The sequence below is a fragment of the Schistocerca gregaria genome, chromosome 6 (genome assembly GCF_023897955.1).
Source record: "Schistocerca gregaria isolate iqSchGreg1 chromosome 6, iqSchGreg1.2, whole genome shotgun sequence".
NCBI classification, from domain to species: Eukaryota; Metazoa; Arthropoda; class Insecta; order Orthoptera; family Acrididae; genus Schistocerca; species Schistocerca gregaria.
In genome coordinates, this window is record NC_064925.1 from 288,976,221 (window position 1) to 289,001,732 (window position 25,512).

A 25,512-nucleotide genomic window follows, 5' to 3' on the forward strand; every position below is an offset into this window, starting at 1 on the left:
GCCGCCGCCTACGCCAGAGCAGCGCGCCGCGCCGTGCCTTCGGATGCTGGCGGCGGATGCGGCTGCGCCTCTGCGTGCCGCGGCGTGGCGCGTTGCCATGGCGACGCCGCGGGGAAGTAGGCCAGTGTGCGACGGCCGCCGCTCGATAGGCGCAGCTCTGCGCCAAAGAGGGCAGCAGCCGGCGACGGCGGCGGGGCCACGCGAGGCCGCAGTGCCACTGCCGGCCCTCCGCATTGGATCACTGCTGGCGCCTCATCTATGCCTCCGACGTTCTGGTTGTCCGAGGGGCCCGTACCCACATCTGTCGCCTGCCAGGTGCCGATTCGTGGGGACTCCTAAAGAGCAACTGTGGCTCCAGGCTTACGGGCCTGTGAATTTTAGCTATGAGGTTCATTTAAATGAAGCGTGATCAGTGCGTCTACCTTTATCTTACGCCTAAGGTGGCACCACGTAACTGCAGGTACGGAGGCGCCATCTATTGGTAGATTATTTTTGGATTGTTTGGGGGAAGAGACAAAACAGCGAGGTCATCGGTCTCGTCAGATTAGGGAAGGAAGTCGGCCGTACCCTTTCAAAGGAACCATTCCGGCATTTGTCTGGAGCGATTTGAGGAACTCACGGAAAACCTAAATCAGGTTGGCCGGACGCGAGTCCAGTGTGCTAACCACTGCGCCACCTCGCTCGGTCTATTGGTAGAAAGACAGACGCGTGCGCACCGTTTGATGTTGCCTAGCGCCAGTGTGGTTTCATGCCAAAGCAAAGGTGGTCACACAAGTCACCGTCCACTATCGAACATGCAAGGTTAGGAAGCAGGGACAACGAAGAGTGATTCGTTTTTTGGCGGCGGAGGGAGTTGGAGGCCGTGTCGGATGAAGGCTGTGTACCGTGAGTACAGTCTGAGTCGTTCAAGTGTTGTGGAATGGCGCAACCGATTTCTTGAGGGACGCGAGTCACTGGAAGACGATGCTCGTCCTGGACAGGCTCATCGTGTCATCACACCGGAAATGACTGCGGAAGTGAATGAATTAGTCTTGGACAACCACAGAACACCGTGGACGAGTCCATCGGTTACTGGATGTTAGCGTGGGCACCGCCCACACAATAATGCACCGAAACTTGAACTTTCGAAAAATCTGTACCCATTGGGTTCCCCACCAAATGACCGCCCAACAGGGGTTGGGTTGGTTGGGTTGTTTGGGGAAGGAAACCAGACAGCGAGGTCATCGGTCTCATCGGATTAAGGAAGGATGGGGAACGAAGTCAGCCGCCGGCCGAGGTGGTCTCGCGGTTCTAGGCACGCAGTCCGGAACCGTGCGACTGCTACGGTCGCAGGTTCGAATCCTGCCTCGGGCATGGATGTGTGTGATGTCCTTAGGTTAGTTAGGTTTAAGTAGTTCTAATTTCTAGGGGACTGATGACCACAGCAGTTGAGTCCCATAGTGCTCAGAGCCATTTGAACCATTTTGAAGTCAGCCGTGCCCTTTCAAAGGAACCATCTCGGCATTTGCCTGGAGCGATTTAGGGAAATCACGGAAAAACTAGGATGCCCGGACGCGAGTCCAATGTCTAACCACTGCGCACCTCACTCCATATGCAGCCAAACAGGGAAAACGTCGAATCGCGCTGTCTTTGAGTCATCTGCAACTTTATCACGAGGAGCTATACGGCTTTCTGTCGCGTACTATCATAGGTGACGAAACATGATGCCACCATTTTGAACCGGAAAGCAAGCGTCAGAGCAAGCAGTGGAAACATGCGACTTCACCACGGCCCAATAAATCAAAGGCCGTGCACACCAGTTATGGTAAGGTCATGATGTCCTTTTTCGATCACAAGGGCGCACAGCTTGTCGAGTTCCTGGAACGGGGAACCGCCATCAATGCCCAGCGTTATCAAGCCTCTTTACAGAACCTTAGACGAGACAGCAAGTCGAAACGCCGAGGCATGTTGTCCAATGGCGTTATCTCCCTCCAAGATACTGCCCTCCCACACACGGTCAATGCGGTGAAAACGACATTGCAGCAATTTCGATGGGAAATGCTGGAACATCCACCATACAGTCCCGATCTTTCACCGTGTGACATTCATGTGTTTGGACCTCTAAAACAAGCTATTCGCGGACATAGATTCGCAACAGAAGACGAAGTGTGTGACTGGGTCCAGGCCTGGATCCGACAGCAGCGTACTAGCTTCTTCAAGGATGTAATCGACTGGCTAGTGTCGCAACGGGATAAATGTGCTAACAGTTTTGGCGACTATTTTTGAGTATGTGTACTGTGTATAACTACATTTTTGAGTTAATAAAATCGTTACCGTTACTTTACACCAGAGACCGGGTTTCATTTGATGCCCCTTATATTTTTGGATGGCGGTCAAAACAAAGTTAGCTTAATCTTTATAGCTAGTAAGTACACTGCATTACAGTCTCCAGCACATTAACGTGATCACATATCAAAAGCCTGATTATTGTTCCCAAGGACAGTGCACACTTGTGTTGATCCACTGTGCTTTCCAGAATTATGATTTTACCCAGGGAATGCGACAAAAACTTTCCCCAGACTATAACGCTCGCTCCTCCAGCCTGGATCTTTCCGAGGATCGTTTCTCGGCCATAGTAGCCAATGGCCATGTGTTCGATGGAGTAAAAAAGGCTATTCATCTGAAAAAGTCACCTGTCGCCATTCAGTAGATGTCCAGTTGCGGTAATGGCCTTCAGATTCCAGCCTTCGTCACTGGTATCACAGAAGATATTGAAAGTAATTGATGAGAGGAGAAAATATAAAAATGCTACATATGAAGCATACGAAAAGGAATACAAGCGTTTAAAAGTGTGAAAGACTGTGAACTCATTTTATAGTACTATATACTGCGTACAGTACAGAAATAGTTTGTAGACGATGACTATATGCGCGTGAAAAATTCACTCTGCCATAAATCAGCGTCTGTGAAGCGATAGTTCCTGGACAATAACATTCCTCAAATGAACTGGCCTGCCAAGAGTCTCGACCTGAACCCAATGGAACATCTTTGGAAATAGTGTCTGTCATCAGTACCTTCCGTTGTGGTCGAGCGGTTCTAGGCTCTTCAGTACGGAACCGCGCTGCTGCTACGGTCGCAGGTTCGAATCCCGCCGCGGGCACGGATGTGTGTGACGTCCTTAGGTTAGTTGGGTTTAAGTAGTTCTAAGTCTAGGGGCCTGATGACCTCAGATGTTTAGTCCCATAGTGCTCAGAGCCATTTGAACGATCAGTATCTTCACTGATTCCGGCTCGTAAGAAATAATGGGCTCTTTTCTGCCCACATGTTGAGACACCTCACTGAAATTGTTCCCAGCAGAGTTCTAGTCATCATAACAGAGAAGGATGGTCACACCATGTATTAATGTCCGCTGCTTTCGATCCGGTGATGTAGACAGTCATTTCTTTCCTCCTCAATAGAACAGAAAAGGTCAGAAAACAGCTAATATCTACACCGAGGAGCCAAAGAAGATGTTATACCTGCGTGGTATCGAGCAGAGCCCATGCAAGCACGCAGAAGTGCCGCAGCACGACGTGGTATGGACTTGACTAATGTCTGATGTAGTGCTGGAAACCATGAATCCTTCAGGGCTGTCCATAAATCCGTAAGAGTACGAGGGGGTGGAGATCTCTTCTGAACAGCACGTTCCAAGACATCCCAGATACGCTCTAGGATGTTTCAAATGGCTCTGAGCACTATAGGGCTTAACATCTGAGGTCATCAGTCCCCTAGAACGTCGACCTACTTAAACCTAACTAACCTAAGGATATCACACACATCCATGCCCGAGGCAGGATTCGAACCTGCGACTGTAGCGCTTGCGAAATTCCAGACTGATGTGCCTAGAACCGCTCAGCTACCACGGCTGGCCCAGATAAGCTCAATAATATTCATGTCTGGTGAGTTTAATGGCCAGCGGAAATGTTTAATCTTAGAAGAGTGTTCCTGGAACCACTCTGTAGCAATTGTGGACGTGTAGGATGTCGCGTTGCCCTGCTGCAATTGCCCAAGGCCGTCGAAATGCGCAAGATACACGAATGGATGCATGTGATCAAACAGGATGCTTACATACGTCTCGTCTGTCAGAGTCGTATCTAGACGTATAAGGTGTTCCATATCACTCCAAATGCATACACCCCACGCCATTACAGAGCCTCCATCAGCTTGAACAGTCCCCTAATAAGACATGCTGGGTCCATAGATTCATGAGGTTATCTCCATCCTCTCGATAGAAGCTGAAACGAAATTCGTCCGACCAGGCGACATGTTTCGAGTCGTCAACAGTCGAATGTCGGTGTTGACAGGTCCAGGCGAGACGTAAAGCATTGAGTCGTGCAGTCGTCAAGGGTATAAGAGTGGGTCATCGGCTTCGAAAGCCCACATCGATGATGTTTCGTTGAATGATTCGTATGCTGAGACTTGTTGATGGCCCAGCATTGGAATCCGCTGCAATTTGGGGAAGGGTTGCACTTCTGCCACGTTGAACGATTCTCTTCAGTCGTGTTGGTCCCGTTTTTGCAGGGTCTTTTTCTGGTTACAGCATTGTCAGAGATTTGATGTTTTATGGGATTCTTGATATTCACGGTACACTCGTGAAATGGTCGTACGAGAAAATTCCCATTTCATCTCTACATCGGAGATACTGAGTCCCATGGCTCGTGCGCCGACTATAACACCACGTTCAAACTACCTTAAGTCTTGATGACCTGCCATTCCTGCCATTGTAGCAGCAGTAACCGATCTAACAACTGCGCGAGACACTTGTTGTCTTATATAGGCGTTGACGATCGTAGTGTCGTATTCTGCCTGTTTACATATCTCTGTATTTGAGCACGCATGCCTACATCAGTTTCTTTGGCGCTTCCGTGTATATGAAGTGCTCTCTGCTATACACCATAAAGTGGCTTTCGGAGTACATCAAATACATAAACCGACTGAGGTGGCGCTGTGGTTAGCACACTGGACTCGCATTCGGGAGGACGACGGTTCAATCCCGCGTCCGGCCATTCTGATTTAGGTTGTTCGTGATTTCCCTAAATCGCTCCAGGCAAATGCCGGGATCTTCGTTTGAAAGGGCACGGCCGACTGCCTTCCCCATTCTTTCATAATCCGATGTGACCGATGACCTCGCTGTGCCGGCCTCTATGTCCGAGTGGTTGTAGGCGCTTCAGTCCGGAACCGCGCGAGAGGTACTGTCGCAGGTTCGAATCCTGCCTCCGGCATGGATGTGTGTGATGTCCTTAGGTTGGTTAGGTTGAAGTGGTTCTAAGTTCTAGGGGACTGATGACATCAGATGTTACGTCCCATAGTGCTCAGAGTCATTTGAACCATTTGATGACCTCGCTGTCTGGTCTCCTCCCCCAGGCAACCCAACCCAATCCAACCAAGTACATAAAGACAAGCAAAATTTATCATTATAGATCGGGATGAATTCCTTTATTAGCATGTTAGATATAGCTTTATTGTTTATTTCACTACTTGTTACTCGATGCGAGCCAATATGCAGAGGATATACTCCACACTACTGACAGGATCGTCCAACTTTACTTCAAAACAAAGAAATATCATACTTGTGGAAACGACGCACAGATTCCCGCGCAGTTAGCTGTGATAACACTTTTACGTCTACGGAAACCTGTACGAATAACAAGCGACCGAAAATTTTTTAAGGCCTTGAGGTGCAATATAATTAAATACGGTCCCAATAGACAGCGGCAACGGCACAAAATTGGATTACAGCTGCAGCGAATAAACATCCAAAATACTCATACCTGCCCGCATGGAGTATTTTTGCAGCGGCCAAGCCAGTAGACTCGCAGAGGACAGGAAAAGATTTCAAATTCACACTTGGCCATTGCTGTATACATGGAAGGACCCTGGAGATACTAAAAGGTGTAACCGTACGCTTCCGCGGCCGTTGTCAATGTCAATAAAATTCTTCTGGGTTAGAGACCGCATTGTCATTTACAAAATTCCAACGTCTCTAACCCAGAAGAATTTTATTGACATACTAAAAGGTATCAGATAAATTATATAATGGTAAGACAGAGATTTAGGAACCAGGTTTTAAATTGTAAGACATTTCCAGGGGCAGATGTGGACTCTGACCAAAATCTATTGGTTATGAACTGTAGATTAAAACTGAAGAAACTGCAAAAAGGTGGGAATTTAAGGAGATGGGACCTGGATAAACTGAAAGAACCAGAGGTTGTACAGAGTTTCAGGGAGAGCATAAGGGAGCAATTGACAGGAATGGGGGAAAGAAATAAAGTAGAAGAAGAATGGGTAGCTTTGAGGGATGAAGTAGTGAAGGCAACAGAGGATCAAGTAGGTAAAAAGACTAGGGCTAGTAGAAATCCTTGGGTGACAGAAGAAATATTGAATTTAATTGATGAAAGGAGAAAATATAAATATGCAGTAAATGAAGCAGGCAAAAAGGAATACAGACATCTCAAAAATGAGATCGACAGGAAGTGCAAAATGGCTAAGCAGGGATGGCTAGAGGACAAATGTAAGGATGTAGAGGCTTATCTCACTAGGGGTAAGATAGATACTGCCTATAGGAAAATTAAAGAGACCTTTGGAGATAAGAGAACCACTTGCATGAATCTCAAGAGCTCAGATGGAAACCCAGTTCTAAGCAAAGGAGGGAAAGCAGAAAGGTGGAAGGAGTATATAGTGGGTCTATACAAGGGCGATGTACTCGAGGACAATATTATGGAATTGGAAGAGGATGTAGATGAAGATGAAATGGGAGATACGATAATGCGTGTAGAGTTTGACAGAGCACTGAAAGACCTGAGTCGAAATAAGGCCCCCGGATTAGACAACATTCCATTGGAACTACTGACGGCCTCGGGAGAGCCAGTCCTTACAAAACTCTACCATCTGGTGAGCAAGATGTATGAGACAGGCGAAATACCCTCAGACTTCAAGAAGAATATAATAATTCCAATCCCAAAGAAAGCAGGTGTTGACAGATGTTAAAATTACCGAACTATCAGTTTAATAAGTCAGACTGAAAAATACTAACACGAATTCTTTACAGACGAATGGAAAAACCAGTAGAAGCCGACCTCGGGGAAGATCAGTTTGGCTTCCGTAGAAATGTTGGAACACGTGAGGCAATACTGTCCCTACGACTTATCTTAGAAGAAAGATTAAGGAAAGGCATACCTACGTTCCTAGCATTTGCAGACCTAGAGAAAGCTTTTGATAATGTTGATTGGAATACTCTCCTTCAAATTCTGAAGGTGGCAGGAGTAAAATACAGGGAGCGAACGGCTATTTACAATTTGTACAGAACCAGATGGCAGTTATAAGAGTCGAGGGGCATAAAAGGGAAGCAGTGGTTGGGAAGGGAGTGAGACAGGGTTGTAGTCTCTCCCCGATGATGTTCAATCTGTATATTGAGCAAGGAGTAAAGGAAACAAAAGAAAAATTTGGAGTAGGTATTAAAATCCATGGAGAAGAAATAAAAACTTTGAGGTTCGCCGATGACATTGTAATTCTGTCAGAGACAGCAAAGGACTTGGAAGAGCAGTTGAACGGAATGGATAGTGTCTTGAAAGGAGGATATAAAATGAACATGAACAAAAGCGAAACGAGGATAATGGAATGTAGTCGAATTAAGTCGGGTGATGCTGACGGAATTAGATTAGGAAATGAGACCCTTAAAGTAGTAAAGGAGTTTTGCTATTTGGGGAGCAAAATAACTGATGATGGTCGAAGTAGAGAGGATATAAAATGTAGACTGGCAATGGCAAGGAAAGCGTTTCCGAGAAAGAGAAATTTGTTAACATCGAGTATAGATTTAAGTGTCAGGAAGTCATTTCTGAAAGTATTTGTATGGAGTGTAGCCATGTATGGAAGTGAAACATGGACGATAAATAGTTTGGACAAGAAGAGAATAGAAGCTTTCGAAATGTGGTGCTACAGAAGAATGCTGAAGATTACAAGGGTAGATCACGTAACTAATGAGGAAGCATTGAATAGGATTGGGGAGAAGAGAAGTTTGTGGCAAAGTTGACCAGAAGAAGGGATCGGTTGGTAGGACATGTTCTGAGGCATCAAGGGATCACCAATTCAGTATTGGAGGGCACCGTGGAGGGCAAAAATCGTAGAGGGAGACGAAGAGATGAATACAGTAAGCAGATTCAGAAGGACGTAGGTTGCAGTAGGTACTGGGAGATGAAGAAGCTTGCACAGGATAGAGTAGCATGGAGAGCTGCATCAAACCAGTCTCAGGACTGAAGACCACAACAACAACAACAACTTGGCCATTACAGTTCAGGCTTCCAACGGCTTTACCAAATCACTTTTAGCGAATTCCGGGTTGGTTCGTGTTGTTGCATTAGTTTTCGCTAGGCCGCTGGAGAAACAGAGCGACTGAGCACTCCTTCCTTTCAACGTCACACATTTTTTACAGTACTGCATGAATCGATGTTTGATGGGTTTCCTCGTGACTTATCTATGAGGTATGTACTTGTACACTATCCTGTCACATTAACGTGACCAAGATGTGCAGGAAGAAAATCAACAAGGATCTGAAAGATACCGACAGGGATGTGGAGTTAAGCTGACTCCAGTGACGTGGCGATGTGCGCTTGGTTTCCCGGTCGATGTTCCATGGCGCGAAGAACCCAATCGAAATGGTCCCATACATTGTCGATTGAGTTTAAATCCGGGGAGTTTCGTTGCTAGGGGAGTACGGTATACTGATCCGGGTGCTCTTCGAACCACGCACGTATATTGCGACCTGTGTGACACGTTCATTGTCCCGCTGCATCACGTCATCGTGTCGAGGAAACACAGACTGCTTGTAGAGATTTACATGATCTCCAAAGACAGATGCATATTGTAGGATGTGAGGCCCGCTAGTTATGCAAAACACCATTTTTCTCAGTACCCAAACATGTTTCAGCACCACTGTGCCATTATCAGTGGGTTTCCGTTTTATTTAATCTGTAATGTGAACATTTATATTAAATGATTACAAAAGTATGTCGATGTTTAATCCAAACAATAGTATGTTCCTTTTTGGTCATCATTTTCCAGGACCACTTGTGTTTATTTATTATAGGTAGCTTTTCATCTGCAACCAGACGATGTTGATGAGAAATTTTGTTGGGAGTTAAGCTATCATATAAAACGTAATTTGGTTTTGCGCGATATTTTGCGCCTATATTCGTTTTTACTTACGTTTTCGTGTGGGAAGCCCTCTTATTCTCAGGACTATGGTGAGGTGTCGTGATGCACACGTAAATATAACAACGAATTTTCACAAAATAAGGTCGTAAAACCACTTTGCACGTCACCAAAACACAGCGTAATTGTGGTTGTTGCGTGTCCCAGCCCAGTAAGTGTTCATCTGTTCACCAGAGAGTTCGGCACCAAATTTGAATTTTGTTTGCATTGTATTTGTGTGTGTGTGTGTTCTCTGTACGCTTCTTAGCTGTTTGTATTATCTTTTACATGTTGTTCCTTTTGTGTGTAAATGGTGAGTCTATGCAGAGTGTAGTGTATCCATTTTTCGTGTGTGTGTGTGTGTGTGTGTGTGTGTTTGTCTATGTGTGTGTATGTGAGTAGACCTGTTTGTGTTGTGTTTTCTGTGAAGTTCCTTCAATGAGTTGAACAGTGTGCCTTTGCAGAGTGTAGTGTATTCAATTATTACCTGTTTTCAAAAATGAATACACTACACTCTGCTAGGGCACTCTATTTAAAAACAGTAGTCCGCAGCTCGTGGTCGTGCGGTAGCGTTCTCGCTTCCCACGCCCGGGTTCCCGGGTTCGATTCCAGGCGGGGTCAGTGATTTTCTCTGCCTCGTGATGGCTGGGTGTTGTGTGACGTCCTTAGGTTAGTTAGGTTTACGTAGTTCTAAGTTCTAGGGGAGTGATGACCATAGATGTTAAGTCCCATAGTGCTCAGAGCCATTTGAACCATTTTCAAAACAGTAAAGGAACTTTACAAAACAACACAAACAGATAAAGTCTACACACACACACACACACATAGACACACACAAAAACACACACACACACACACGCACAAAGATACAATGTAAACAAAATTCAAATTTGGCGCCGAACTCTCTGGTGAATAAATGAACACTGATTGGGCTGGGACTGGCAACAACCACAATTACGCTGTGTTTTGGTGAAGTGCAAAGAGGTTTCACAACCTTATTTGTGAAAATACGTTGTTATATTTACGTGTGCATCACGACACCTCACCATGATGCTGGGAATAAAAGCGCTTGACACACGATAGCCTAAGAAAAAACGAATATAGTTGCGAAATATCGCGACAAACCAAATTACGTTTTAGATGATAGGTTACCTCCCAATAAAATTTCTCATCAACGTCTCTTGGTTGCAGATGACAAGCTGCCTGTAATAAATAAACACAAGTGGTCCTGAAAAATCATGCACACCAAGTGTAAAGGTATTAACAAAAAAACGAATTATTGTTTGAATTAAAGATCCACATAATTTTGTAATCATTTAATAAAATGTTCACATTGCAGATAAAATAAAACGGAAACCCACTGATGATGGCACGGTGGTGCTGAAACATGTTTGGGAACTTGAAGAAACGGTGTTTTGCGTAACTGGCGGACTTCACATCCTACAATTTTAACTGCAAACACGGTAAACACCAGGAGCTGCAGATCCAAATGATGAACAGAAGCATATTTCTGTTGATCCATTTTGCTTTTCAAAATGATGAGATGACGCAGGGAAACCAACGAAAACACTCTCCAGATCATAACGCATGAAGGGTGTTTGCTTCCAAAGTTTAACGCCGTACACGCCAACAGCCATCTATGAGGTGCAGCCATAAAATGTGAATCATTTGTAAAGGCCAGCTGTCGCCCTCAGTGGACGTCCAGTTACAGTACTGACCTGCAAATTACAGCCTGTGTCGCCGATGAATAGCAGTCAGCATGGGTGCATGAACTAGGCGCCTGGTAGGAAGGCCCATACGCAGCAATTTTCACTGGATAGTCATTGAGGAGACACTGTTTGTAGCCCCCTGGCTCATTTAGACGGTCAGTCACTCAACAGCTTCTCGCACGTATGTCTGCAGCTAGAGTTCACCCCTGTCACCTAGGGAGCGTGGTGCGCCATTTTGACATGCACGTTACACTTCAATCACGGCGTCACGCCAACAGTTTATAAACTTAGCCGTTTCGGAAATGTTTCTACCCTTGGTCCGAAAGCCAATGATCACGCCTCTTTGATGTCAGCTAAGTAGCTCCAGTAGTGCATTAAGAGAACGACTGCACTATTTTTTCGCGTCCCCCTGGCACCTTTAATGTGTATCCTTCACTGCTAGTGCTCTGCCATCTTTCGTTTGTTATTTGTTATTGCAAAATGATGTCGAACATGGGGGGGGGGGGGGTCGAACTAATATGACTGCCGTGTATAACCACAATACAAAACTGTGGCATCCAGATAGGCTTAGTTTGTATGACTAGCGCGTTGATTTTGACGAAGCATGCAAAACGCTGTAGGAAAAGAAGAATGTAGGCCTAGGTGTCTGAATCTGTGCGCAAATGGAAAGCGCTTGGAGGTAATGCACTTGACATTGAATTTCATCTCTAGCCTTCCCTAGCATCTGCAACGTGTGATTGTGTAAAAAAAGTCATTCAACTTTGATCCCACAAAAGTTAATTGTTTGGAAGTGGGATACATCGTAGTGACCACAGCAGGGGTACATAAAGAGCATGATTAATTAGAATTTCAGTGTTAAAAACTGGTACTTTCCAAAGACGGCTTCATTACTTGCAACTTCTGATTGGTTTTATTTTCAGGTGCTGAACTGTCACTGGGATAAGGTTCAAATGGCGCTGAGCACTTTTGGATTTAACATCTGAGGTCATCAGTGCCCTAGAACTCAGAACTACTTAAACCTAACTAACCTAAGGACATCACACAACACCCAGCCATCACACACATTGATGCCCGAGGCATGATGCGAACCTGCGGTCGGAGCGGTCGCGTGGTTCCAGACTGAAGCGCCTAGAACCGCTCGTCCGCGTGGGCCGGCTGGGAAGAAGGAAATCTTCATTACAGTGGTAACATTAAGTATCATGCAACAAATGATTTGCATTTCACAGGAACAGTAATCGGACTTCGTAATAAGAAACTTGGATTGCGAGGTTCGACATGTCAAAATACAAATGCTCATACGAAGTAGCACTGATGGCTGCCGATCGACACGTCACTAAACCAACTGCTTTTCAGCGTAATTAAATAGCTGAAGCATAAAATTCTTTATCAACGCTTAGTAAAGGCTATTAATATCACTTCAGCAGTAAAGAAAACCTTCTTTCAACTTAAGTAATCTTATTATTATACCAAATCAATAGCACCCAGTTAAACAAACAAATAAATAAATTACTGAGCCGTTCTGCTGCTCGCTTTGGTGCTGTTTCTAGGCTTCCGTCCTCTGTTGGAGGCCAGACCGTATCGTTTAGTTGACATGGTTGCGGTTGTTGGTCGTCTTCTCGTCTTAACTGGCGCCACTTGGGTTTCCCAAGCGTTGCCTGTCCGCTCGTGGCAGCAGCGACGGTTATCGATATGTAGTAACTGTGACACTACCTTTGGGGCGACGTCTGGTTCTTCCGTGTCGTATCAGTGGGTATTTCGGTTCGGGACTCAGGAGGAGCCAGGTCCGCACAGTGCACGAACACTCCAGGACCGCTGGCGGAGTGCTTGGACTGCCGGATAGAAGGCCTGTGGTCACGAGGGTGCACGACCTCGTCTAAACCGGATCCTGAGAGCTGAAGTTAAGTGCAATTGGATTCAAGAAGAGAAACCTACACCAGTGTGACATCTCGAGATTCTCCGGTGACTTGGGTTCGTGTTACTGCTCGTAGTGTTGCTGAGGCGATTAGCAGCGAGTTGGGTGCTTGGGGAAGGCGGATCTGATTAGCTTTCCTTGAATTTTAATCACTATTTATTGCGTTCAGTTTGTTACTATTTGTTAAGTTCTACCAGTGGTAGTTTTCCTGCCTCGTGGCCGCCAATGGCCCAGTTACCCTCCCTGGGGGTTAGTGTATGTAACGGCAGTGTACGTTTCCTCGCCTTGCCGCTGCTGTCCGGTGAGGCGTGTAGTTTTGGCACCTTCCTTGATTGTAGGTTGGTTGGCGATTGTTCTACTCTGGTGGTAGTGATTCCTTTCTCGTTCAAGGCGCTCTAAGCACAGTATTCTGTGGGCAGAGTCCAGACCGCCGGTTCTAGCTTTCGCGTTTTTTTTTACATCTTTGCATTTGGTTTATTGGACGTCAGGTGGCCTCAGCAGGATTATCATTAGTCATTCGTTAGACTGCCACTAGCCTGAGTTACCATCTTGTGAAGTGAATGCAACTCTTGGCTGCCTATCTCATTGCTCGCGGAGGTGTTTTTTGCCAGACCTACTCAGAGGTCGATTCCTGGTGCAGCGTCTGTGCCTGGCCCCTGTGTTTTACTATTGTATTTGCTGTTTTTTTGTATGTTTCTAAATTTTTTAATGTAATTGCGATTCTTGGCGTTACAGCAGGTTTAAATGATTGTGCTACCAAGTTTACCATCATTATGTCTCACCTGTTTCGTGATCCGTTGCCTGTCTTTTTACATTAACCTTTGCTATTGCATTGCTATTTTACAGTATGTTTGTTAAAAATTTTTAATAGTTGCCGTTCTGGCGTTAAAGGCCTTTAGCCGTGACTGTGGTTACTTGCCTTAAAATTCTAGTTGGGATCACACTGGCTTGTTTTTAAAACATTACTTGCTATGTCTGTATTTTAAGCTCATTTGGTAAATTGTAACGCACTGAAAGCACTATTAATTACACAGTTCTTTATTCCTTCATTAATAACGTCTGATATTTATTGCTCAGTCCGGAATCGCCTTTTTCAAATGAATGTGTGTAATTGCAAAGGGGAACCAATAGTAACTGATTACGGCTCCGTCCACAATCGTAACCAAATCCTGCCTTCATTGACGTCCAGGTTACAATTACATAGTACAAGAAAAATGGCTTCCTTACATGGAGACAGACGGAAGACAAAAGGTAAGAAGAAGAAAATTTTTCGTGCCTTCATTAATTAAAATTGATAAACCAAACTAAAGAATCGTTGCTAATCATCCGCAGCGATACAGATTCTGCTTTACATAACAATTTAACCTTTGTCATCTCGAATCATATTAATTTATCAACATTATTTCAGAACTTCGGACATATGTCAGCTGACTCTTTTCCGTCGTTTCTCATTACAAAATGGTTCAAATAGCTCTGAGCGCCATGGGACTTAACATCTGAGGTCATCAGTCACTTAGAACTTAGAACTACTTAAACCTAACTAACCAAAGGACAGTGCACACATCCATGCCCGAGGCAGGATTCGAACCTGCGACCGTAGCGGTTTCGCGGTTCCAGACTGAAGCGCCTAGAACCGCCCGGCTACAACGTCCGGCTTTCTCATAACACAAGAGGTGGAAATTTTAAGGAGTAGAGCAAGATAACCCGAAGAAAGCTAGCGTTTATACTGTGGTTATTAGCAACTGCAAACATTGACGTTGAAATTGTTTCGGATTTTTATAGTTGCTACATCTGAGATTGTTGCTGATGTCTGCAGTAATGTATGCGAAGCACTTCTAGGATTTTATTAAAATATATATAAAGAAGACAATAACAGTAAAATGTGATTAATGACATGTGAATATCCATACAACTTCTCATTTAGTAAAATAGGCTAAAAACGTAGTTAGAGGGCAGGTAGCGTGATCACTGGAAAAACATGGTATACCAGCCATGCAATTAGTTGGAAATAAACAATAAATATAAGCAAAGAGATCGTTCACATCTCTCCCATATTTTTAATTTTAGTGAAGATAATAAATACGCATTAGTACGTTATAGGAAATTTATTGTGGTGCTATATTTAAAAAAATAAATAGATAAGAAGTTTGTGCTCATTCACTCTTTTTACCTCTAAGGAAACACCTATGAACTTATCGCCTCCACTTGGACCTTGGAGTGCTTCGGCGGTTATCTCCCAAATACATTTTTTTTTTCGTATGGCGGTTGTGCTGGGATCTCACAAGCACCTATGACATATTCTGCCATTAGAAACGTTACATATTCGGCTATCACAAACATTACATTTTCTTCACGCCACGCCAATCATGTCAATAAGAAAAGTGTCCCCGCACAGCAACAGACAGATGCTCTCTTTGTTGCTAGCGCCAAAGTCGAGAAAACGCGAACTTCCTTTGATGGTTCGCTGGAAGACAGACCATCAGCGGAACACTAGCGAACACCTGCGAATGCGAACCGAGCACGACCGTATGGTGGCCGCTCGCGCTCAGATACCCTTACACCTTTGCCTGAAACCCGGTCGCTTGCGCTCGCTACGGTGTAAACAAGGATAAAGAAGTTGTATACGACAGTCTGGAGATGAAATTGGGAACTGACTATGTAACTCGTATTACGCAATATGTAGAAACATAAAAAACATAACATTTCCTTAATATCAAAGAGGTTGAACTTTGTCCTGGAGCAGCTGGTTCCCAGCATTTACGCTGTGTGGAGGACTTTACGAATTGTGGCTATAGAGTATCGGGACTATTCCTGTAAAACATATAATTTCAAAAACATACTCATTTAGTTATTGTCACCCTAAATATACTCGCCTGCTCTATCCCTCCAACGTTCCATGTGAATTATTCATTCAATGCTGGCTGTCTTTCTCTGTGAGCTCCTAGGTGGCGCGAGCCGCTTTTTCCTTCATTGTTTCAGGGCACTGAAATCTTGTTCCTTTTAATTTTTTACCTTGGGAAATAAATTAGTCGCATGGTGGAAGGTCAGGCGAATAAGTTGAGTGGTCTAACACTGGGATGATGTAGTCAGCTAGAAACGTCTTAACAGATATTTACCTACTTTAGGTGTCCGTGCAAGAACATCTAAACGCTCTTCCTCCAGAAGTCTGTAGCTTTTACGGTCTTGTCATTGCACAAAAGTAAAATTTCCGCTATGCAAACAAGCTCCATCCATGGGCACATCAACAAATGCTCAATCGTCTGTGTTTCTCCGCATTCACACTCGTCATCTTCAGAGTAAGCATGATTGCTTCGCATTTTCTGACTCCTGGTTTTAATCAACGCTGCGCTCTCCATGTAACATACTGTAGGTGTTGCCCTTGCGTGTTTTAATGTTATCGGTGCAGGTTTGTATTTGGCAGACATTCCATCCATAAAGATAAACGGCGTATCTCTGATCGGCCTTATAGCGGTACTGTCCGTTGGATAAAGCTCTTCCTTGATTTAGGACGAGTTGGAACTGTTTGGTGATTATGCATTAGGTATTGTAGGTTAGTTTGCTGTTTTTTCTTCTCTATTTCACTGGTTAATTTGCGTCGGATATTTGGTGGGGATATGATTGCAACAGGGTAAATTTTGTGGATTGGTGTAGGCTTCAGGCGTCTGGTGACTGTCCTGACAGATTCTATTAAAGCGATGTCTGCATAGCTGGAGTGGCTAGACGCCTCTTATACCGGTGCCGCGTATCCTCCGGCAGCAAAACAGAGTCCCATTGATGATGATCGAAGAATTTCAGACGGCCGGAGTGGCCGAGCGGTTCTAGGCGCTACAGTCTGGAACCGCGCGACCGCTGCCGTCGCAGATTCGAATCCTGCCTCGGGCATGGGTGTTTGTGATGTACTTAGGTTAGTTAGGTTTAAGTAGTTCTAAATTCTAGGGGACTGATGACCACAGCAGCTAAGTCCCATAGTGCTCAGAGCCATTTGAACCATTTTTTTGAAATATATCAGTTTATGCTATCTACGATGAACCAGTCAGTTTACGTATAATATTGTTTCTTGCACATATTTTTCTTTTTAGGTCGGTGCAGTGTTTTTTATATGACGGTGTACAGTCTAGGTTGACTTCTAAGTGTTTTGACGTGGTGCAGTTTTGTAGTCTAGCCCCCCCCCCCCTCCAGTCTATTTCCAACTGTCTTGAGGCTTCTCTATTACGCAGGTACGATGCGCAAACTTAGTGTCTGTGGGTTAGGATCCAGATGACTTTCTTCATAGTAGTTTCCAGAAATATTCAAAGCCTGTGTCAGTTTTCCTTCAATCTTTTCAATTGTTCTACCTCGAGGAGTAGTGGCAGTGTCATCTGAATATATAACTCTCTTTTTTTTCTGGATGGTGTGGCTGGTCAGTTGTGTACATACTATACAAAACAGAGGAAAAAAAAGTCCCTTCTGGTAATCCATTCTTTTGGTTTCTCCATCTCCTTTTTTTCCCTTGCAGATTTACGTAGAATTTTCGATTCTACAACATGCCTCTTAGTTTGTAAGACAGTCGAATGTCTTTGTTATTTTGTAGACTTTCGTGACGAGTAGCTGGTGGTTTACTGTATCATTTGCAGCAGAATGGTCAACAAAGACAGCAAGTAACTGTTATAGGCGTCAGGTTAAGGAAATAGGATAGGAATTTTTTTGGCTCATTCGGCTACTTCTTTACTTTCCTCCATAGTTCAGTAATCTTAAATGTTTCCAAACATCTTTTTATCATCCTCACTAGCCATACATTAGTTTTTGGACCAAGCTGCTTTATTTATTCAATTCGTACATCATCAGGGCCTAATGCTCTATTTTGTTTCAGTTCTCGCACTGCTTTTTCCAGTTCTTGAGGTGTGAATGGAGTTTCTGGAGACTCGCTCTCTCCTCCTATGTTGCGATTGACATTCAGCCTTCTGTCTTGTCCTGCCATTCAGTGGCATTTGGTGAGCAGTCTCGTTCCGAATGACGTTTGTACTCAATTGCGGGCTCGTAGGATCATTGCTAAGATTTTTTATCTTAACAGATAATGCAGTATGAAATGGTGCGTCGTCTTAATGCAGAGTTCATGACTTGTTCTTTCACACAGTTTGTGTCGTTTTTTTCTCATTTTCTCATGGAGTTAGCAAGGACCTCAAGGCAATAATGTTGGTTAATAGTTTGACCTTCAGGAACCCAGTGAAAAGACAAAATTCCATATTGAAAAAAAAAATCATCTTCGCTTTGAATCTTGATTTGCTCACTGAGCATTTTACGCTCTCGGTGAAGTCGGACCGTTCCACTGCATAGACTGACGCTTAGCTTCTGGACTGTAAGTGAAAAACCTAGATTTGACACATTTTATCACTCTTTTCAAGAATCTGGACTCATTTTGAGTGGTACTCGAAGTGACAATACACACATTTTCACGAAGTTATTTTTGTTCGATCGTAAGAATTTTTGCTAGCAGTTTCGCACACACTTTTGTCATATTAATTTTGTTATTTAAAATTTCTCTTACCCATTTTTGGTTAATTCTTACAGTTTCAGCAATCGATGGGATACTCAGTCGACAGTGAGATCGAACAAGGTTATCTACTTTTTTGATATTTTCATCCGTTTTTGATGTTGAAGTTCGCCCCGAGCGTGAGTCACCTTCAGCTTCTTCTCGCTCATCTTGGACACGCTTCAGCCTCACAAACACTCGTGCACGGGATAAACAGTCTGCGCCATACACTTTTTTACGGTAAAAGATAAATTTCAGTAGCAATTTTTGCAAGTTTCGTGTGAAAATTCACTACAGTTCTTTGCTTCATTATTACATTTATCATTTTCCAGGAAATCAAAATAACAGCTCTTACAGAAAAGAATACCACGGCCACACAGGAGTGTCTGCAGCAGCCAGAGATGCCACATTCGACTGAGAACGCTTCACAGCTACTGGTCGTTCATCCTTGGTGCATGCGTACTTGCTTTTCGACAGCATTAGTCCAATTATTTTATAGTGACAATTCGTATATTCGGTCGGGTGGCGAGACGGAATAGTGTTGTGGAAGCCTATACGGAGGCTGCAGCAGGGTGGCGCGAGGTAAGCTGGCTGACAAGGACTGATTAGAGGGCACGTGTGGGGCATTAAGGCAGGCGGCGAGCTGTGTCGAGGCGGCGGTGATGAATCGCGCCGCCCGCGTGCCTGTCCCGACGCCTGTGCTGCGTGCCGCCCGCTGCCGGCGCCCTATCTCTCAGCGGCAGCCGGGGCCCACTTCCAGACAAGGCAGCCGAGCCGCTCTCGCACCGTGCTCTACCTCTTACCCTACTGCGACGGGCCCGACTCTTGAGAAGAAATGCGGACCAAATGTAAACATCAAGAGTCACGCTCATGAGAGCGGAAGTCAAGCCCAATTTTTTTTATGTGTTGGATATGACTCTACATAACCTATACACTATCCAAAACATAGTACACGGTTAGAGAAATGAAATGTATGCTGATTATCAAGTAATTGTACCAGAAGTAATTTTAAAAAAATGTCCAGCTGCCAGACTGCGAAAGGTGTGGAAACCCATCACTAGGTGAAACATCTCTGCGACGCCAAACTCAATACTGAGCCCAGTTTCCAAAACATATCGATCCGAATCCGCGCAAAGTTTGGATGAAACACAAAGTAATAAGCTAATCGACGTAAGAAGGCAACGACTGCAAAGCGGCATTACGTCTTCCACAATGCTTTCGAGACTACCATGCCAGGCAGGACTGCTAAATTTTAGAATTGGAATTGCAGGTATTTTCCTACTAGAAATACATTTAAGGGAAGCACTGGTTCTTATCATTACATTTTATTGTTGATAATATCTACTCCTGGACGCCGAGTTACTATATTCCTTCAGAAGAAGACACACCCAAAGACGAACACAACCATTATATTTTCTATTTAAGCACAGTTTACGAGTAAAAATTTATACACACATCAAAAAAAGTTTTGCAACACCCCTCGGTTTCGAGAGTTCCGGAACTTGTACAGAAAATTGGAACAGAGATCAACATAAACACCATTTCCGCCCTTTTTATTGCTCATGAAAACCACACACTGCATGTTGTACCATCATAAAGAGACCTTCAGAAGTGGTTGTCCAGATTGCTGTACACACCGGTAGCTCTAACATCTAGTAGCACGTCCTCTTACATTGATGCATGCCTGTATTCGTCGTGGCATACTATCCACAAGTTCACTAAGGCACTGTTGGTCCAGATTGTCCCACTCCTCAACGGCGACCCGGCATAGATCCCTCAGAGTGGTGGATCACGTCCACAAACAGCCCTTTTCAATCACTCCCAGGTATGTTCGATAGATTTTATGTCTGGAGAACATGTTGACCACTCTAGTCGAGCGATTTCGTTATCCTGAAGGAAGTCATTCACAAGATGAGATCAATGGGGGCGCGAATTGTCGTTCATGAAGATGAATGATTTGCCAATATGCTGCCGATAGAATTGCACTATCGGCCGGAGGATGGCATTCACGTATCGTACAGCCATTACGGCACCTTCCATGACCACCTGCGGCGTACGTCGGCCCCACATAATGCCGCCCCAAAAGATGAGGGAACCTCAACCTTGCTGCACTCGCTGGACCGTGTGTCTAAGGCGTTCAGACTGACCGGGTTGCCTCCAAACATGTCTCCGACAATTGTATGGTTGAAGGCATATGAGGCATTCATCGGTAAAGAGAACGTGAGCGGTCCATTCGGCAAGTTGTTTGGCCCATCTGTACAACGTTGCGTGGTGTCGCGGTTGCAAAGATGGACCTCGCCATGGACGTCGGGAGTGAAGTTGCGCATCGTGCGGCCTTTTGCTAGAGTTTGAGCCTAAATCTAACACTACTTGCTGTGGCAGCACGAAAAGCATTATTCAACATGGTGGCGTTGTTGTCAGGGTTTCTCCGAGCCATTATCCGTAGATAGCGGTTCATCCAGTGCAGTAGTAGCCCTTGGGCGGTCTGAGCGAGGCATGTCATCGACAGTTCCTGTCCCTCTATATCTCCTCCATGTTCGAACAACATCGCTTTGGTTCACTCCGAGACGCCTGCACACTTCTCTTGTTGAGAGCCCTTCCTGGCACAAAGTGACAATGCGGATGCGATAGACCGCGGTATTGACCGTATAGGCATGGTTGAACTACAGTCAACACGAGCCGTGTACCTCCTTCCTGCTGGAATGGCTGGAACTGATCAGCTGTCGGACCCCATCAGTCTAATTGACGCTGCTCCCTTCTATTTCTGTTTACATTTTTCGATCGTTTGATTTACTTTAGTTGCTTCACTTTTACGTAGAGCAACAGGTTTTTGTGATATAAAGTCTCTCGCAATGACTTTTGGCTTACGAATTTAAGTCACTGTCCTTTCCTTCGGTTGTATTGTTTCTCGTGTGAACCATTGATACAGACATGGCGTGCGATCGGGAAAATTGGTCACGCTACAAGTCGGGAAAAGCGGCCTCCTAGGTCACTTTTCTCGACTAATGACCGCTATTCCCGACCATTTTCTACCTGTTTATCCAAATGAGAATTAGGTAATTCCATATTTTATGGGTTAGTATAACAACTGAAATTAAAACATTACAAATCGTTTTTTGCACAAAGCTAGTATCCGTTATTCTTCTCTTCTGCAAGGGTTTACAAGAGGTGCAAGATGCCAAGAAAATACATCCGGGAAACAGAGCAACTAACATGGAACCCTGTTGCGATGCAAAAGACAGTTGAGGCAGAAAAGAATGATAATGTGCGATTTTCAGCAGCAGCAAAACAAATCAATATTCCACTTCATGCGATAAAACGAAGAGTTTTACGGAAAAGTAAAGATTCAGCTGCCAGTAAGAAGGTTATGGGCAACTTAAGGGCAGTGTTCAGTGAAGAACAAGAGCAAGAAGTCCTTAATTACATTTTTGGAATTTTAAGCTATTTTATGGAATTACAGTGAATCGCGTGCGGCGATTAGCATTCTAATTGCCAGAGCATAACAAAATACTGCATCGTTTCAACAAAGACTATGAAATGGTAGGCAAAGTCTGGGCGGCGTGCTATAGGGAACGGCATCCTTGTATTAGTCTTAGGAAGCCAGAGTCTACCTTTATGGGTAGACAACAAGAGTTTAACAAGTTGAAGGCAGACAATTTTTTTGATATCCTTAAAATATTGCAATATGAACGATTTCATCCTGTTCGTCGTATTTACAGTGTAGATGAAGGCGCTCTTCTGGCAGTTCAGTCCAAGAACAGCAAAGTGTTTGCACTTAAAGGAAGACGATAAGTTGGAGCCACTACTTTAGCTGACAGACTGCTGCTGTCGAATTTTGTAGTGTGCATGTCCTCAGCACGAAAGTTCATTCCTCCTTTTGTAACCTTTTGTAGGCGAAGAATGAAGGTTGGAGATAAAAAAAAAATGGACCCCGTCAGAAACAGAATTTGCGTGTCCTCTTTGCGGATGGATGCAGAGTGAAAGTTTTGTAGATTGGTTTGAACGTTTATTAAAACATTCTAAACCAACTGCTCAAGGTTTAGTCCTACTAATCTTAGATGGCCACCCTATCCATACTAAGAACACAGGTCTCATTGATAAGGCCAGAAAAAATAACACAACTGTTGTGTGCGTGCCGTCACAGTGTGGCCAGAAGCTATAACCTTTGGAAGTGGCATTCAGGTTTCCTATTAAAACCTTCTACAATCAAGCTTGTGAAAAATTTCTTCGCAATAATTCAAAAAGAGCTAGTACACAGTTTCAAATAAGTGAACGTTTGGCTGAAGCGTTTCTTACTGCAGCTGACATTCCTTTGGATAGGGACACTAATATTGTGCCTTGTACAAATATTGGTCCCTTTGGTCGCGAAATTTCTGGATGTTCTACAAGTGCTGGTCCATCTGGACTCCAAACTTCTGTGCCTTCTTGAAACTGGCCTACTATCTTATTTCTGAAACCAACTTATGAGTTATGAGCTGTCTACTAGTGCAGGCTGCCCTCAGATTGTAGGGATAAGACTTCTCCAAGAGAAGGCCTCTCTCAGTGTCCGACCACTGAAGAAATTCCTTCTGAGTATGGACCAGGTGGGTTCCACGTAAGCCCAAAGGATGTAAAACCTTTGGCTATGAAAGAAAATGTGAATCCAACTAGGAGTAAAAGACTGCTATAGTAACTTCAAGCCCCTATAAAAATGTGTTGGCTGAAGCCAAAAGAATGAAATGTGAAGAGCTTTTAGTGAAAAAAGGAAGCTCGAAAAGAAACAAACAGATAAGGCCAATGTTTTACCATGTAGGGCAACACAAGATAAAAGTAAGAAGTTAAAACTGGGACCAAACACTGAGATAGTTTCTGCTAAAAAGAAACTTCTTCAAGAAGAAAATGCTTTGAAATTTTGACACAACATTCCACTGGCAAATGCATGTGCTTTTATGTGCATATTTTATTAAAATATGTGTAACATATAATTTTCATACATTTAATAATAAAGAAACATATATATATTATGGCCTTCATTGGACCACTCTAGCCAACTTCATACAAAGAGTTTTTCAGTTTCTTGTCAGCTCAGTACTACTTCATTCTCTCGGATCTCATCTTTCTTTCTTCAGCAGAAATCACCCTTCCTGCTGTCTGTTTTTTGATTCTCGTTTGCAGTCTGGTTTGTTTGTCTGCGAATTTCCTGATTTTGTCAGTTTTGTTTCTTAAGTCTTCCAATGTAATCTGTAGCTCATCCATAGATTCCTTGATTTCTGTAATCCACTTAATGTTGCACTTACTATTCCACAATTTTTCTGCTGTTCTCCTGATGATCCTGTTCTCTGGTGTTCTGATTAGATGTCCGAAAAATGAAATGCGTTTCTTCCTATTCATTACCGGTTCTATTTCCTTGTAGACTGTTTCTGTGTAGCTACTCTGCAGTGCCCATCTTTCTGGTACGATTTGTTGATGCACATTCTGATGATTCTTCTTTCTACTTTTAGTATTTTGTCTATTTGAGCAGTATTAGTAATTTTGAAGAGGGTTTCACTTGTGTATGTTATTTCTGGTTGAGTGACTGTTTTGTAGTGTTTTAATTTTGTTGCTATTGACAAGCTCTTTTTGTTGTAGGTGTTCTTGGTGATATATTGTGCTGTGGTCAATTTTCTTATTCTGTTATGCCATGTTGGCTTTTCATTGAAGTTATATGTTATGATTTCTCCCAGATATTTAAATTTATCCACAATTTTCATTTCTTGGTTTCATATGGCCAATTTGTTTATGAGAAGTGGGTCAGTTAACTAGATGACTGTTTTTTCAAAAGATTTTCCAAGACCAATTTTCTGTGCTTTTTCTTGTAGTGAGATAACTTGTTGTTTGGTTTCGTGAATGCTGTTGGACAAAAGAGCAAGGTCATTTGCAAATTCTAGACAATTTAAACTTATGGTGTCTTTGGGTCTTCAAATTTGGATCTTCTTTAGGTTAATCTTATACCATTCCCTCATTATGTATTTTAAAACACAGTTGAACAGCAGGGGTGCCAAGCAATCTCCTTGTCTTAAACTTGTTTTTATTATGAATGGCTCAGAGAGCTGTCCCCTGAACTTGGATTTTGATACATTGTTGGCTAAGGTGAGTTCTATCAGTTTGATTAATTTTGTATGGAAACCGAAATTTCTTATGATTTCTAACATTGAAGGTCTATGGATACAGTCATATGCTTTTTTAAAGTCCACAAAGGTTATTACAAGAGGTTTATTTCGTTTCTTGTAATATGCTATGGCTAATTTTAAAGTGATGATCTGTTCTGCACAGCTTCTCCAAGGTCTGAAGCAACCCTGGTATTCACCTAATTCTTCCTCTAGTTGCTCTTTGATCCTCTTGTATAGGATTCTGGAGAAAATTTTGTAAGTGCAGTCTAAGGGAGAGCTACCTCTATAATTATCTGGGTTGCTTTATTCTCCTTTTTTGTAGAGAGGGTGGATTATGGCTGTGGTCCAATGTTCAGGAAACTTTTCTGTTATCCAGATTTTTGTCACGGCTATGTGTATGTTCGAACTGTATCACTGGCATATTTCCACATTTCTGCATAAACTTGGTCTTCTCCGCATGCCTTATAATTTTTCAAGTGCCATTTCCACCATCTGGATTGTTGGAGAATTTATGAGATCAGGTTGAGTCTTGATGGATGTGTCTGTATTAATTGCTAAAAGTTCCAGGTGTTCTTCACAGTTCAGAAGTTTACTAAACGCTTTTGCCATTATTTTGGCACTTTACTTGTAATTATGTGCCATTTTGTCATCCATCCTCCGTTTTCAGCATTAACATGACAGGGGCAAATTTTTGTAATTGTCTTCCAAACATTTTGTAAAAGTATCTGGAATTGGTTTTATGGTAATTTTCTTCTATTGGGTCGATTAGATCTTTCTATGATTGTCTCCTGGTTTCCCTGATAATTTGTGTGATCTTCTTCCTGATATTTTTGAGCCTGGTTGCATTTTCTTCTGTTTTGTGTGTTTGAAATTTTAACCATGCATTATGCCTTTCTTCATGAATTTTGTTACATTATGAGTTCCATCAGATATGTCTTTTACATGGGTTCAATGGGGCTAAATTTTGTGCTTGTTGCCTGAGAATTCGAACCAGTTCTTCTAAATTATGTGTCAGTTTTATGTTTTGTGTGACTTCTCTATATTTATCAT